General features: G+C 45.2%; 1 non-coding gene across 1 annotated transcript; it reads right to left on the minus strand.

The window, feature by feature from the left end:
• Positions 1-13,045: 13,045 nt before the first annotated feature.
• On the minus strand, positions 13,046-13,119 carry trnan-guu (transfer RNA asparagine (anticodon GUU)). Its single transcript has one exon. It is a non-coding gene; the product is annotated as a tRNA-Asn (tRNA).
• Positions 13,120-17,056: the final 3,937 nt, after the last annotated feature.

Genomic DNA, 17,056 nt, shown 5'->3' on the forward strand with positions numbered 1-17,056 from the left:
ATGAAAATTCTGAAAAGTTGTGCACTGTGAGAACAATGACCACTAGGTGGTGAACTTGTGGGAGACACTCCTAACCTGGACCTTCAGGTATAAAAGGGGAAGCTCCACCTTCTTCCATTATTTGTGTGCTAAGGAATAAAGGACAGGTCACAGACTGACCTTCTCTCAAGCATGGGCCTCGTGTGCATTTATACTGTACAGTAAGGATGTATCACTTATGACTCCAGGAACCCAGTGCAACTTTTGTTAAAATTAACAGGACCGGTTATTGCACAGAAAAAAATCTTCTCTCACATAATGTTTTTAGATCATGCATTGGTCGATCATTCTTCGGTGCAAAGTGGATGAACTGAATCTTCCCCACATTGAACCCCAGTAATCACAGTCAAGGGGAGATTTAATAGAGGTTTTCAGAATTATGGGGAAACTGTTTCCATGGCCAGGAGTGTCGGTAACCAGAGGACACAGACATAAGATAATTGGTAAAAGGAAACATCCGGGACGGGGGATGTGGGGTGAGGAGATGTATTTTTACCTGCTCCTAATCCTTACATGTTGATGATCTTATGACCTTCCACAGGAGAACAATCTCGGCCCTGAGCATGTATGAGGAGAAAGCTCCAGAAAATTTCCCACCCGGTGAGCTTTCGCGTGTGAGGCGAACGTGTTAACCGCTGCACTGCGGAAACATCTCCACTTTCAGCACCAGGTCAGACGGAAATATGAAGCGAGCAGGTGAACTGCTGAATCCTACTTTTAAGGAGCTGGTCGTGGTGCCAAGCAAATGGGTTTTGCTTAATGACTGTAATGAAGAAGTGGGATTTGAACCCACGCTTCCAGAAAAACTGCAAACTGAACACAGCACCTGAGACCGCTCGGCCATCCTGACTATTTAATGCTGTATGTGGCCATCTGCAGGTTGATTTTGAACTTTTGTGTCCTGTCACATGAAATAAATGAGGGCAGCAGGCGTATCTCTGCCTGACACCGGGGAAACAGTGAGACAGACCTTGGAGCAAGGGTCTGGTTATTGCTAAACAGCAAAGAAAATATTAATTCTGGAATTATCCAAAAGCAATGTGACCCCGACGGGAAATAATCAGGGGTTCAGTTTTGCCAGTATTTTCACAACTTAATGTTGCATTGTGAAACAATGCAGGAAATCAGTGGTGAAGATAAAATCCCACGGTGCTCATTTTCAGATTCAACACAGTGTAGAATTTACCAATATCTCACAAAGATTCCAGGTACCTTTCCCCTGCAGAGGAGAAGAATCCCTTTCTGGACTATTAAAATGGAAGGAAAACTTTGGGACACAAATGAATTTTAAAGGGGCAGATGAGGCCTGCAGGGGATAAAAGCGGGTGCATTCATGGAGACCACCCCCACAGCCCAGTGGACTCATAGGAAAGGGAATTTAATTTGGAACTATCTACCAGAAAGGTTGAAATCCTAAAGTGCACATGGAAGAAACTACGAACTTTAATCGAATTTGGGATTTTTAAAAGGTGTATGTTGGGTCTGCAAGAAAAGGGGTGGGTTCAATATCTAAAGGGCCAGTTTGGACATTGGAACTAATCAAATTGTCTGGGAACTGTATACCCTCGAAATTTGCCCCTTGAAAACATTAGCATTTAAACAATCAACGATGGAAGAAACATTTATCACTGCACCCGGAGGACCCAAATGTCAGATACATATTCCAACACCTTTTCAACAGGCATAGAAATATCTGGCTCAGGCCAGACTAGCACAATGGAGAGCTCACCAACTTCGAAAAGCCTATTAACGCCAGATTAAAACCACTTAATCAAGTTTCAGTTAGCTTGCTGAAAAATCGAAACAAAGAACTGAGCTAGATTTGATGGAAGATAAAGGAGCCTTTTTTAGTATAATTGAAGTCTGTTCTGGCAGTTAGGTGTGCTTCAAGAGACACTATTAAGTCAGCAGTCTCGTTGCATAAGTTCTACACCAGTATCGAACAGTGGGATCCTGAAACATCGGCGAAAGGAATCTCTAAATCCCAGAAGGACAGCACCACAACAGCAAACAGGCTGTCAAAACCACTATTGGAAAGTTGCGGGCCATCGCGACCAACCCAACAGTCAACCGGAACCAACCCGACAAAACTGAAGATTTTTCCACTCTACTAGCTGGTCCTACGCTACCAAGGGGTACAGACTACATAACGTGGACAACTAAGGCGAACCTCAGGGACAACGAAGGTGAACCCTGGAGTTGGAACTGTCAAAAAGGGGATTGGTGAGCATAGCCCCTGAATTCCCCAGAGCTATAACTTCGTCAGTTAGGGAAATTGGGAGGTGGGAGGCTGGGATAACTTGTGTAAATGTATCTGCATTCTCCTTTTTGCCCCATTTAGAGTTTAAGCTGTATTCTTTTCCCCACAGGCTGTAATTTGACAATTTATTCAATGTGTTGTACCCCTCAGTGTGTACTGGTCTGTGTGTGTTATTAAAGGTGTGCCTTTTACTTCTTTTTAAACACAATAAAGCCATACCTGCTTCCTACCTTGAAACCGATTGTCTGTCTTAGTCTGTCACAGTCCCTTCATAATTCCAGGGTCCAGAACCAAGGGTGTGGGAGCGATTCGGAACCGCTCATATAAAATCAGAATGGAAAGCTGACCCCCTGCAAACCATCCCTTACAACAGTATGATTTGAAATAAAGTGAAAGAATTTTACAGTGAAAAGATTTGGAAGTGTTACTTGTATTTGTGTCTTTAATTAAACTTTGTGGCGTATGACTCCCGTTCATGCCTCTGCTGAATAAGAAAGGAGGGTTTGACGTTGACCAGACTGCACTGCCCCTGATATTTGTGAGCTCATCCTTTATATTCAGTGGTTTCTCGCCCTTTGATGGGCTGCAGTGTAGCGGATATCACGTTGGCCTCACACGCGAAAGGTCCCCGGTGGATCCGTTTTCTCTCACTGAAAGTTATCTATTTATTGAAGTGAAATAAAGAGCAATTAAGGAATAAGGGAACCCTTTTGCCAGGAGAATAAATAGCAAATAAAAACAGAAAATGCTGGAAATCTCAGCTGGCCAGACAGCATCAGCGTTTTTACCAGGAGTCTAAGCTCCCCTCCGATTGTTCATCCACAGCAAGTTTAAACATAATATAGAATCATGGAATGGTTGCAGCACGGAAGTTGTCCGTTCGGCCTGTCGAACCCGTGCCGACTCTCAGCTAGTCCCACTCCTCCGGCCTTTACCCGCACCTCTGAGATATTGTACCTTCAGATACTTATCCAAATCCATTTTGAAAGATAAGATTAATTCTGCCTCCGCCACCCTTTCAGGCAGCGCATTCTGGATCCCAACCACTCGCTGCCAAATGGCCTCCTCCTGTTCCTATGTTCCTGTGTATAAAGTCTGGGAAATACGAGATCAATTCCGGCCACTCTCACAGCCTTCCTAAATATAGCACCGTCATTCTATTCTCTTAAAACCAGCTCCTGAAGTATCGGCCAGCTGTGTTGGTTAGACCTCTGGTTATGTTCCTAAGACAACATCTACCACCGTGTGTCTGTAGTGTAGCGGTTATCATGTTCCCAAAACACACCAAAGGTCCCCAACTGAAATCACTTTGAAAACATTAAAATGGCCGACTCCTGTTCCTAATTCTTACGTTCTTATGATCTTATGTCCTTTCACTGGAGAACAACCTCTCCCCTGAAAAAGCTTGAGGAGAAAGTTCCAACAAAATATTTCTGCCCGGTGAGCTTTCCCGTGTGTGAGGCGAACGTGTTAAACGCTACACTGCGGACACATCTCCACTTGCAGCACCATGTCAGACCGAAATGTTAAGCGAGCAGCTGAACTGCTGAATCCCAGTTTTAAGGACTTTGTCGTGTGTCAGAACAAATTCTTGGTGAGCCTCCATTTGCCGGCGAAGTTTGAACTTGCGGTTAGAACTTTTGCAAAGAATGACTTGCATTTTTACGTGGCCTTTCAACAACTCAGGATATCCTCAAGTGATTTAAAGTCAATGAAGTACCGATGGAGCCTTGTAATGTGGGGAAAGATCTGCCCCAATCACCCCACACGCATCTCAACTCTTTCAGAAGCAAGAGAGTGTGTAACCTGGGTCAATAACATAAAGTAATGGGCTCATTAACGATTAAAGCCCATTATTCATCCTCTCACACACCTCAATTATGTTTATGCAATGAATTGATGGAAACTTCAATAACTGAACTTTACTGAGTTAAGGAACTTTAATCATTGAAGAAGTTTTATCCCCTGTCTGATTTTACACACACTGCATCTTAGGAGAGTGAGTTAAGATGTTCATCGCTCATGATAAAAGGAACATCGGGCTACTTTAAAAAAATTTATTCCACAGAAAAATATTCTCCAAAATAATGTTTCTGTCCATGCTCAAACCGAGGATATTTCACATGTGCAGCGAAGGTGATAACCGTTACACGAAGGAAACCTCTGCTGCACCTCGAAAAAAAGCATCCTGCAGCGCTGCCTCACTTCCCAGCAACAGATCAAAGCCGCAAACAAACCCATCGATTATTCCCACTTCCCCACCTCCACAGATACTGCCCGACCTGCTGAGTGTTTCCAGCATTTTCTGTTTTTACTGAATACACAAACACAGGTATTTGTTCAAAATCAAACTGGAGGTGGCCACACACAGATTGAACAGAGCCAGAGAGACAGACAGGATCGGGATACACCGGGAAATGGGGCGAAACCAACTGGCGCCTGGCTGCAATCACCGACAGGGACATGGGATTTACATAATCCTGGCTAGCTCAGTAGATACAGCATGAGACTCTTAATCTCACTATTGTGGATTTGAGCCCCATGTTGGGCGAATCATTATCGTTAAATTTTATGTCGCTTTCTCGGGCAAACTTTATTAATTAACCAATCAGCTTGTTTTGCACAGTGAAAGTAATGTTAACTGAGGGAAAGTCGATAATTGAATAATTGGTTCTGTGCTTTGCATGTTAACTGTTAAACCATATCCCATTTTACACATTGTACTTCAGGCATCTGATTCAGAATGTATATTGTAACATGAACGTGCCCCTGGGGAAACAGTGAGACAGGTTTTAGAGCAAGGGTATGGTTATTGTGAAACAGCAAACACAATATCAATTCCGGAAGAACAACAGCTAAATTAACTGATTTGAACACGCAGCCTCCTGATCGGGAGTTAGACCCGTAACCTTTGCACCACGATGTCCAGATTCTACAACAGTCCCAGCGGATCGGAAGGTAGAAAATGTAACATCGCTAGTCAAGAAAAGAGGGAGAGAGAAAACCGGGAACTACAGGACAGTTACTCTGACATCAGTCATCGGGAAAATGCTGTAATCCATTGTTAAGGAAGTGGTGTCAGGGCACTTTGAAAATTATAACATGATTCGACAGAGTCAACATGTTTTTATGTAAATGTCATGGTCAGGTACAGAAAATAATCAAATAAGACTAATGTTAAGCTGGCCTTCATATCTAGCAAACTAGATCACCAGCAAGTGATCAGGAAGGCCAATGTAATCTTGGCCTTTATTGCAAAAGGGATGGAGTATAAAAACAGGGAAATCTTGCTACAGTTATACAGGGTATTGGTGAGGTCACACCTGGAATACTGCGTGCAGTTTTGTTTTCCATATTTACGAAAGGATATACTTGCTCTGGAGGCAGTTGAGAGAAGGTTCACTCGGTTGATTCTGGAGATGAGGGGGTTGACTTATGAGGAAAGGTTGTGTAGATTGGGCCTCTACTCATTGGAATTCAGAAGAATAGGTGGTGATCTGATCAAAATGTATAAGATTATGAGGGGGCTTGACAAGGAGAATGTTTCCACTGATAGGGGAGGCTAGAACTTAGGGGCATAATCTTAGAATAAGGGGCCGCGAACTCACCCAGTTTGTAAAGTTACACCCGGAACAAGTGTCCCGCAAAGGGCAGGAGAAGCCAGAGAGTCTGTAAACTCAGTGTGTAACAGAAAGTAATGGGGTTATTAATGGTGATTACAGCAATTCATCATCATCATAGGCAATCCCACGAAATCGAGGAAGACTTGCTTCCACTCTAAAAGTGAGTTCTCAGGTGACTGAACCGTCCAATACGGGAATTACAGTCTCTGTCACAGGTTGGACTGACCATGGTTGAAGGAAAGGGTGGGTGGGACTGGTTTGCCACACGCTCCTTCCGCTGCCTGTGCATGTGTTCTGCAAGCTCTCGGCGATGAGACTCGAGGTGCTCAGCACCCTCCAGATGCTCTTCCTCCACTGAGGGTGGTCTTTATCCAGGGACTCCCAGATGTTGGTGGGGATGTTGCATTTTATGAAGTGGCTTTGAGGGTCCTTGAAACGTTTCCCCTGCTCAACTGGGGCTCGCTTGCCGTGTCGGAGTTCCGAGTAGAGCGCTTGCATTTGGAGTCTTGTGTCAGGCATGCGAACAATGTGGCCCGTCCAACGGAGCTGGTCGAGTGTGGTCAGTGCTTCGATGCTGGGGATGTTGGCCTGATCGAGGACGCTAACTGTGGTGCGTCTGTCCTCCCAGGGGATTTGCAGGATTTTGCAGAAACATCATTGGTGGTATTTCTCCAGCGACTTGAGGTGTCCACTGTATAAGGTCCATGTCTCTGAGCCATACAGGAGGACAGGTATCACTACAGCCCTGTGGACCATGAGCTTAGTGGCAGATTTGAGGGCCTGATCTTCGAACACTCTCTACCTCAGGCGGCCGAAGGCTGCACTGGCGCACTGGAGGCAGTGTTGAACCTCGTCGTCGATGCCTGCCCTCGCTGATAATAGGCTCCCGAGGTATGCAATTATTAATCCTCTCACAGACCTCAATTATTTTCATGCGATAAACTGATTGAGAATAGAAAGAGGTTTAGTGCTCGGGATCTTAACCACTCGACCACCAAGGGAAAATTACGATAATTTTGATGACCTCACACTTTCTGACATTGTATTCCATCTGCCAAACCTTAGCCCATTCATTTAACCTATCTACATCTCTTTGCAGCCTCTCTGTGTCCTCTACACAACCTGCTTTCCCACTAATCTATGTGTCATGTGCAAATTTTGTTGCACTACACTCTGTCCCCTCTTCCAGGTCATCTATGTATATTGTAAACAGTTGTGGTCCCAGCACCGAGCCCTGTGGCACACCACTAACCACCGATTTCCAACCCGAAAAGGGCCCATTTCTCCCGACTCTCTGCTTTCTGTTAGCCAGCCAATTCTCTATCCATGCTAAATCATTTCCACTGACTCCGCGTACCTTTATCTTCTGCAGTAACCTTTTGTGTGGTACCTTATCGAATGCCTTTTCGAAATCTAAATACACCACATCCATCGGTACACCTCTATCCAACATGCTCGTTATATCCTCAAAGAATTCCAGTAAATTAGTTAAACATGATTTCCCCTTCATGAATCCATGCTGCGTCTGCTTGATTGCACTATTACTATCTTGATGTCCCGCTATTTCTTCCTTCATGATAGTTTCAAGCATTTTCCCTACTACAGATGTTAAACTAACCAGCCTATAGTTACCTGCCTTTTGTCTGCCCCCTTTTTTAAACAGAGGCATTACATGAGCTGCTTTCCAGTCCGCTGTTACCTCCCCAGAGTCCAGAGAATTTTGGTAGATTATAACGAATGCATCTGCTATAACTTCCGCCATCTCTTTTAATACCCTGGCATTTCATCAGGAGCAGCGGACTTGTCTACCTTGAGTCGCATTAGCCTGTCCAGCACTACCCCTCTAGTGATAGTGATTGTTTCAAGGTCCTCTCTTCCCACATTCCTGTGACCAGCAATTTCTGGCATGGTTTCTGTGTCTTCCATTGTGAAGACCGAAGCAAAATAATTGTTTAAGGTCTCAGCCATTTCCACAGTTCCCATTTTTAAATCTCCCTTCTCATCTTCTAAGGGACCAACATTTACTTTAGTCACTCTTTTCCGTTTTATATATCGGTAAAAGCTTTAACTATCCGTTTTTATGCTTTGCACAAGTTTACCTTCGTAATCTATCTTTCCTTTCTTTATTGCTTTCTTAGTCATTCTTTGTTGTCGTTTAAAATTTTCCCAATCTTCTATTTCCCCACTAACCTTATACGCATTGGTTTTTAATTTGATACTCTCCTTTATTTCCTTGGTTATCCACGGCTGGTTATCCCTTCTCTTACTGCCCTTCTTTTTCACTGGAATATATTTTTGTTGAGCACTTTGAAAGAGCCCCTTAAAGGTCCTCCACTGCTCCTCAATTGTGCCACCGTTTAGTCTGTGTTTCCAGTCTACTTTAGCCAACTCTGCCCTCATCCCACTGTAGTCCCCTTTGTTTAAGCATAGTACGCTCGTTTGAGACACTACTTCCTCACCCTCAATCTGTATTACAAATTCAACCATACTGTGATCACTTATTCCGAGAGGATCTTTTACTAGCTTCAATCATTAATTTTCTCTTTACATGTGATGAACTTTTATCCCTATCTCGTTTACACACTGTATTTTAGGAGAATGGTTTAAAATTTTAAGTGCTTATTGTCATGTATTCAACCAACATTGTAACCCATATATAATCTGACCTCAGTTGTACACTGTGAGAACAATGACCACTAGGTGGTGAACTTGTGGGAGACACTTCTAACCTGGACCTTCAGGTATAAAAGGGGAAGCTCCACCCACTTTCATCACTTGAGTGCTAAGGAATAAAGGACAGGCCACAGACTGACCTTCTCTCAAGCATGGGCCTCGTGTGCATTTATACTGTATAGTAAGGATGTATCAATGGCGACGAGAAACTGGGATTTAAACCATGTGAGCATGGCCGCTAGCAGAATAGACGAGAGATACCGTGTTAAGGAATGGTTGGGACAGAGAATCAACATTGTTGAAGCAGCACACAGTTCTCCAGGCAGACAAGGGCAATCGGGATGCCCCAACATGTAGTCGAACCCAGAGGGGGAGTTCGACAGAGATAATGGCAAGCAGAACGGCGATTCACACGATTGCAAGGGACAATGTGGCCAGTAATGGGGCCATCAACACCTGTTAATGGCACACTCAAGGACAGTCACAGGGGTAGTCAGGGACGATTGATGAGCAAGGGACCTTTTGTTTCCAACAACAGCTCATGTTGGAGGCATGGAGGCACAAACTCAGGCGGAGTTGGCAGAGATGAGCAAAATACCTACAGAAATTGCAGAAATGAAGGCTGGGGGAAATTGCTGGAAGCTGAAGTTCACTGAGTTCATGTGGAGCACGTATACAGTTCATAGACTAGGATGCCACCGATAATGATGAAATTGCTCCTCAGTGGCATCCCAGTATCAATGGAGCTAGACACGGGGGCTAGTCAGTCCCTGATGGGTAACAAATAGTTTGAAAAGTTGTGGGCGTCCCAGGCCAGTAGGGCCAAAATTATCACCGATTGACGCACAGCTACGGACATACACCAAGGAGATCATTCCGGTGCTTGGCAGCGCCACGACAATCGTGACCCACAAAGATTCGGAGAACAGGTTGCCGCTCTGGTTTGTCCCGGGGGATGGTCCCGCACTACTGGGGAGGAGTTGGCTTGCTGTCATAAACTGGAAATGGGGCAATGTTAGTGCTATTTCCTCTGTGGAGCGAGTTTCATGCTCACAGATCCTGCACAAATTTGACTCATTATTTCAACCCGGCATTGGCACTTTCATGGGGGCCAAGGTAGTGATTCACATAAAGCCGAAAGCCAGGCCAGGACACCACAAGGCCAGAGCGGTGCCGTACGTGATGTGGGAAAAGATAGAAGGTGAATTGAACCGCCTGCTGAGGGAAGGTATCATTTTGCCAGTCGAATTCAGTGACTGGGCGAGCCCGATTGTACCGGTGTTCAAGGCGGATGGGTCGGTCAGGATATATGGTGATTACAAGGCCACCATCAATCGGGTGTCACTCCAAGACCAGTACCCGCTACCGAGAGTGGAGGAACTCTTTGCGATGCTATCCGGTGGCAAACTTTTTTCAAAATTGGACCTGACCTCAGCTTACATGACCCAGGAGCTGGCGAGAGAGTTGAAGAAGCTGACCACCATCACGACACACAATGAGTTGTTTAAGTACAACAGATGTCCGTTCGGGATTCGCTCGGCCGCCGCGATCTTCCAACGAAATATGGAAAGCCTCCTCAAGTCGATTCCAGGGACGGTGGTTTTTCAGGACGACATCCTCATCACGGGTTACGAGACTGAAGAACACCTCCACAACCTGGAGGAGGTGCTACGCAGACTGGACCGGGTAGGGCTGCGACTGAGAAAGGCGAAGTGCATCTTCCTAGCTCCAGAGGTAGAATTCCTGTGGATGAGGGTAGGAGAAGACGGGATGAGCCCTACTGCGTCCAAGACGGAAGCGATCCAGAGAGACCCAGTCCCCGTAACACGACGGAGCTGCGTTTGTTCCTGGGGCTCCCCAACTATTTGGTCACTTTCTTCCCAAATTGAGCACGCTGCTAAAGCCGCTACACGTGCTCCTAAGCAAAGGTCGCGAATGGGTCAGGGGGGACAGCCAGCAAAGGGCTTTTAATATAGCACACAATTTGTTATGTTCCAACAATCTGTTAATGCGATATGACCCATGTAAGAAACTTGTGTTAACGTGCGATGCGTCGTCCGATGGTGTCGGGTGTGTGTTGCAGCATGTCAATGTCAAGGGTCAGTTACAGCCGGTAGCTTATGCCTCCAGAGGTCTGTCCCAGGCAGAAAGGGGCTACGGGATGATAGAAAAGGAGGCGCTCGCATGTGTATATACGGTAAAGAAAATGCACCAGTACCTGTTTGGCAGGAAATTTGAGCTGGAGACAGATCACAAACCCCTCACGTCCCTTTTGGCCGACAACAAGGCCATAAATGCAGACGCATCGATCCGCATACAGAGGTGGACACTCACGTTAGCCACCTATGACTACACAATTCGGCACAGACCGGGCACTGAAAACTGCGCCGATGCACTCAGCAGGCTCCCACCAGCCACCACTGAGGGGGCTAGCGAGCATGCCGCTGAGATGGTCATGGCTGTTGAAGCTTTCGCAAGCGATGGCTCACCCGTGACAGCCCGTCAGATTAAAGTCTGGACAAATAGAAACCCGCTATTGTCTCTAGTCAAGAAATGTGTCCTGAATGGGGACTGGGCAGCCACGTACAGGGCATGCCCTGAGGAATTTAAACCATTTCACAGGGGCAGGGATGAACTCTCGATTCAGGCCGATTGCCTACTGTGGGGAAACCGCGTAGTCATGCCCCAGATGGGCAGAGAGGTGTTCATCATAGAACTCCACAATGAGCATCCGGGCATTGTCATGATGAAGGCAATTGCCAGGTCACACGTTTGGTGGCCAGGGATAGATGCAGATCTGGAAGTTTGTGTTCGCAGGTACAACACGTGTGCCCAGCTGGCCAATGCGCCCAGGGAAGCCCCCATTAGCCCTTGGCCATGGCCCGCCAAGCCTTGGTCACGCATCCATGATGACTACACAGGTCCTTTCATCGGAAAAATGTTTTTGGTTGTAGTAGACGCTCACTCCAAATGGATTGAGTGTGACATTTTAAATTCAAGCACATCCTCTGCCACGGTAGAAAGTCTACAGGCAATGTTCGCCGCCCACGGTCTACCGGACATCTTGGTCAGCGACAATGGCCTGTGCTTCACAAGCACTGAATTCCAGGACTTCATGGCAGGCAATGGAATGAGCCATGTCAGAAAGGCACCGTTCAAGCCAGCCTCAAACGGCCAGGCAGAACGAAAAGTGCAGATAATCAAACAGGGGATGCTCAGAATCCAAGGGGGTTCCCTACAAAGCCACTTATCACGCATCCTGTTGGCCAATAGATCCCAACCACACTCGCTCACAGGGGTTCCACACGCAGGGCTGCTAATGAAAAGGATGCTCAAATCCCATTATCCCTTATACACCACACCATGAAAGAAATTGTTGAGAGCAGGCGCCAATCACAATATAACTACCATGACAGGAATGCGGGGGCACGATATATTGGTGTAAACGACCCTGTTGTTGTCCACAACTACACTGCAGGGCCTAAATGTCTCGCAGGCACTGTGATTGCCAAAGAGGGCAATAGGATTCTGGTAGTTAAACTAACCAATGGACAAATCTGCCGCAAACATGTGGATCAAACAAAAAGGAGGTTAAGCAAACCCATAGAAGAAGCAGAGGAAGAACACGATACAGAGTTCACTCCAGCACAGGTGACCGAACATCGGAACCAAAGGGAGGAGAGCCCAGTCACTGTGGGCAGTCCGGATAGGCCTGAGGCACCGCAAACAGCAGACACACAGGCCAGTGCCCAACAACCGGAGCCCCAACTCAGGCGCTCTGCAAGAGAGCGTAAACCACCAGAGAGACTCAACCTGTGATCCCAAAAAGACTTTGGGGTCATGTATTCAACCAGCATTGTAACCCATTTTTTAATTCAAAACCTGATAAAATTGACGACATGCAGCCAACGTGCAAAAGTAAGAATTCTTTTAATCACCGTTAATTAGCCGATAACCTTCTTCAGAATGAAATAAATAATAATATAATTACTGAGGAACAGTGGTATCCTCAATCATTCATTTTCTCTTTAAATGTGATGAAGTTTTATCCCTATCTCATTTACACGCTGTATGAGAATGGTTTAAAATTGTAAGTGTTTATGACTCAGTTGTAAAACCATTGATTGTGTGTGTGTCTATACTTGACAGGAGGAGCACTTGAGACCGAAGTTCCAGTTCTATATATGTACCAATAGAATCAATTTCCACCAGTTTCTTTAAACCCAATAACATAATTTATTTCTAATGGGCTGGATGGAGGAACATGATCCATGTAAAAAATTGTTATCGTTTTACTTGAACTGAATGCTCATAAAATATTGGAGTGGGAACTAATTGGATAACAGCACTGCTGGCAACATTTGCGGAATAGATTCGTGCAACCAAAACACACAATGACAACCTGGGACTGTGCGGCACCGAATACTCGGGGAAAAACAGTTAAACACTTCGTCCCTGGGTGGGCTCGAACCACCAACCTTTCGCTTAACAGCCGAACGCGCTAACCCATTGCGCCACAGAGACTGATGGAAGTATAAGGTGCAAGACATCCAAAACCAGGGTGTCAGTCATTTAAAGCTTCAGATTGCTCCGACCGGGATCGAACTTGTCCACTCTCAGTTGTACTTTTCCCAAATAAATGGAGGGACATTCATTGAGGATGCGTGGAAGCAGTCTGGTCCCGCACACTGCAGACACTTCCATGTCACCACCAACCAGCTCTCCCACAACCGGTGTGATCTACCTTCCAGCCTTCCGGTGCCTTGTCTGTGACAAAGTATTCTGATTGTCCCGAAGCCAGTATTAGGTTTGAATTTCTTTTTAGCTCCTGACTGCGGATATTCCTGTGATTAAACGGGAAATAAATGCTTACAGGGACAGTTGGATTCACCGTTTCTTTGCTTGGTGAAATTTCAAAGATTGAAAGCAACGCACATCAACCCCAAACGTCCCGTGAGATGGAAGCCCAGTTGCTGTTTCAAGCTTGAATGCAGGTACAAGCAGAACTTATTCAAAGAAAGTCCAAGTCCCTGAGACGCCTGATTATTTGCACCAAACTCTTTGCAAAGAGTTGAGGTACATGTTTGGTGATCTGGGCACATCTTTCCCCAAACTACAACACTTCAAACATAGCTCAATGGCTGTAAAGCGCTTTGGGGCGTCATGAGTTCCTGAAAGGCGCTGCAGATATGCAAGTCCTTCTTTACAAAAGTTCGATGCAATTTCAAAATATGCGAGCAATATCAGGGCTCCTCTGGGAACCCTCGTAAATTTCAATTAACAACTCCAAGGGAAATCACAGCCCGAGACCAACGAGCCAATTGTTTGACAAATGTGAAGATAAGGTGTAACCATGATCAAAGCATTTTTTTGTGTGTCGCTATTCAGAACATAAGAACTTAAGAACTAGGAGCAGGAGTAGGCCATATGGCCCCTCGAGCCTGCTCCACCATTTAATATGATCATGGCTGATCCGATCATGGACTCAAGTCCACATCCCTGCCCGTTCCCCATAAGCCTTATTCTCTTATCAGTTAAGAATCTATCTCTGTCTTAAATTTATTAAATGTCGTGGCTTTCTCAGCTCTCTGATGCAGTGAGTTCGACAGATTTACAACCTCTGAGAGAAGAAATTCCTCCTCATCACAGATTTAAATGGGCAGCCCCTTATTCTGAGATTATGCCCCCTAGTTCTAGTCTCCCCTATCAGTGGAACCATCCTCTCTGCATCCACCTTATCAAGCTCCCTCATTACCTTTAACGTTTCGATAAGATCACCTCTCATTCTTCTGAATTCCAATGAGTAGAGGCCCCACCTACTCAACCTTTTCTCATAAGTCAACCCCCTCATCTCCGGAGTCAACCCAATGAACCTTCTCTGAACTGCCTCCAAAGCAAGTATATCCTGTAGTAAATATTGTAAGTGTTTGTGATCCTCGCCCAATTGCCAGATGGACGGTTTGAATCGCCCCCACCTTACGAAAGTTCTTGATCCGGGAATTATTATTCAGAGTGTAAATTAAATGAGTCACGGAAAGGGATGCTTCAGTGATAAATCGTAGTATATTTATTTGGTCTAACATACACTGTCTAAAACATGCACTGCTAAACTAAATCACTTTCTCTGTGGAGAATAAAATCCCGGTTACAAACAACATACATACAGTACAGAAATGAACCTAGTAACACGCAGTAATTCCCTGGTGGATTCTAACCCCACCCCTACCAATGAATTACCCTCCCCAGAATAGCCCTGAAAAGCTTCCCTTCTGAGAAAACCCTGAGCCCTTACCCAGCTGGCCTGGGATATATGGGTACTGGCTTGGGACACTCGCGACCATGTTCACCACCACACGCAGCCCGTTTCCTTGCTCAGCTCAGCTGTGGGAATTCACTGCCTGGTCATCAGTCTCGGTGGCTTCTTCTGCAGTACTGCGGCCCCTTCCTCTGGTACATCGATCGGTGGAGCGAGAGCGAGAGGGAGAGGGGGCTCTCTCTAGACACAAGCTGCAAGCTGCAAGCTCCAAGCTTCACACCAAGCTCCAAGCTAATAATAATGTGGAAAGGACCCTGTCTTTCTGGGAGTCTTGCTACCCCTATCTTTCCCGCCAATCTTTAAAACCCCTTTGTTTCTAAGCACGGGTACTTAGTCAGTGATGGGAACGACCCAGCTCCTCCTTGGCTGGCCAGGCTGGTGGGTTCATTGTTCTGTGTCTCCTTCTGAGATGGAGGTGAGAAGTGCTTTTACAAATTAGAGTGGCTTTGTCAGTGGCCCCTCTTCCTGGCCGACAGCTCTTTTGTCAATGGATGACTGACAGCTCTTTTGTCCCAGCGAACTGCTATGCGGTCTCTGGATTTTTAACAAAACCAGCTTTTTCACATATCTGCGCAGGGTGACCCCAGCACAGGGAAAATAGCCTCAGAAAAATAAAATCCACAAAATATTCTCGACTGAGTCCATTCTTCAAACAGAAACTTTGCGATGTCTTCATTACGCTCTGCTAATTATCGATCTTGCCACGTAAAAAGTGCGTTGGCATTGCAATGCATTAATGTAAAATTAATGAAAAGAAAATGCTACGTTTTATCGAGTGCAAAACATGCAGTGCCTGCATTTCAAAAAGCATTGCTTTTATTCATCCTGCGGAATGCATATTGCACAGATAATATCAGCACACATTGTGCAGACAAAGGCAGCATTGGACAACAAAGTGATTTGTCCTCCGCTGATTTGTAGCAGATAACTGACGGTTGAGCACACAATTTGACAACTAGACTTGTAGATCAAGCATCAATGAAAAAGGCAACAAAACTGCCCACCAGCACCAGGTGTCTTTCACTTGTTTGTCCCAAATTTTCAGCAGCTGGGACAACAAGAATTTAGGTTTCACCGAGATTTAAACTCAGATCGCTAGATTTAAAATCAAGAGGGCTCACCATTACACCGTGGAACCAACTATTCCAAAACTTTTGAAACATACTTCGTCACAGACAAGGCACTGGAAGGCTGGAAAGTAGATCACACCGGTTGTGGGAGAGCTGGTTGGTGGTGGCATGGAAGTGTTTGCAGTGTGCAGGACGAGACTGCTTCCACACATCCACAATGAATGTCCCACACTTTACTTGGGAAAAGTACAACTGAGAGTGGATAAGTTCGATCCCGGTCAGAGCAACCTGAAGCTTTAACTGACTGACACCCTGGTGTTGCATGTCTTGCAGTGTGTATCTGTGTTCCAATGGTTTAGCGCATTCGGCTGGTAACTGAAAGGTGGGTAATCCAAACCCATCTCCGGGCGAAGCCTTTTAATGTTTTTCCCCGAGGATTCGGTGCCGCACAGTTCCGGGTTGTCATTGTGCATTTTGGCTGCACGAATATATTCCGCAAACATTGCAAGCTTTGCTGTTATCCAGTGAGTTCCCACTCCAATACTTTTATGACCATTCAGCACAAGTAAAACGATAACAATTTTTTACATGGATCATGTTCCTCCATCCAGTCCAATCAAAATAAATTATGTTATTGGGTTTAAAGGAACTGGTGAAAATTGATTCTATTGATGCATATATCGAACTGGAACTTTGGTCTCAAGTCCTCCTCCTGTCAAGAATAGACACACACACAATCAATGGTTTTACAACTGAGTCATAAACACTTACAATTTCTCATACAGCACGTAAATGAGATCGGGATAAAAATTCATCACATGTAAAGAGAAAATGAATGATTTAAGATACTACTGTCCCTCAGTAGCTATATTAATATTTATTTTATCCTGAAAAAGGTTATCGGTTATTTAACTGTGATTTAATTAATTCTTATTTTTTCTTATTAGCTGCATGTCTTCAATTTTATAAGGTTTTGAATTGAAAAAAGCTGTTACAGAAGTTATCGCCCTGACCTGGAATCGAAGCTGTTTTTCGTGGTATAAGGAGTGGTTTTACCCAATCATTTAAAGGTGAT

This window comes from Pristiophorus japonicus, unplaced genomic scaffold (genome assembly GCF_044704955.1).
Source record: "Pristiophorus japonicus isolate sPriJap1 unplaced genomic scaffold, sPriJap1.hap1 HAP1_SCAFFOLD_219, whole genome shotgun sequence".
Classification (NCBI taxonomy): domain Eukaryota; kingdom Metazoa; phylum Chordata; class Chondrichthyes; family Pristiophoridae; genus Pristiophorus; species Pristiophorus japonicus.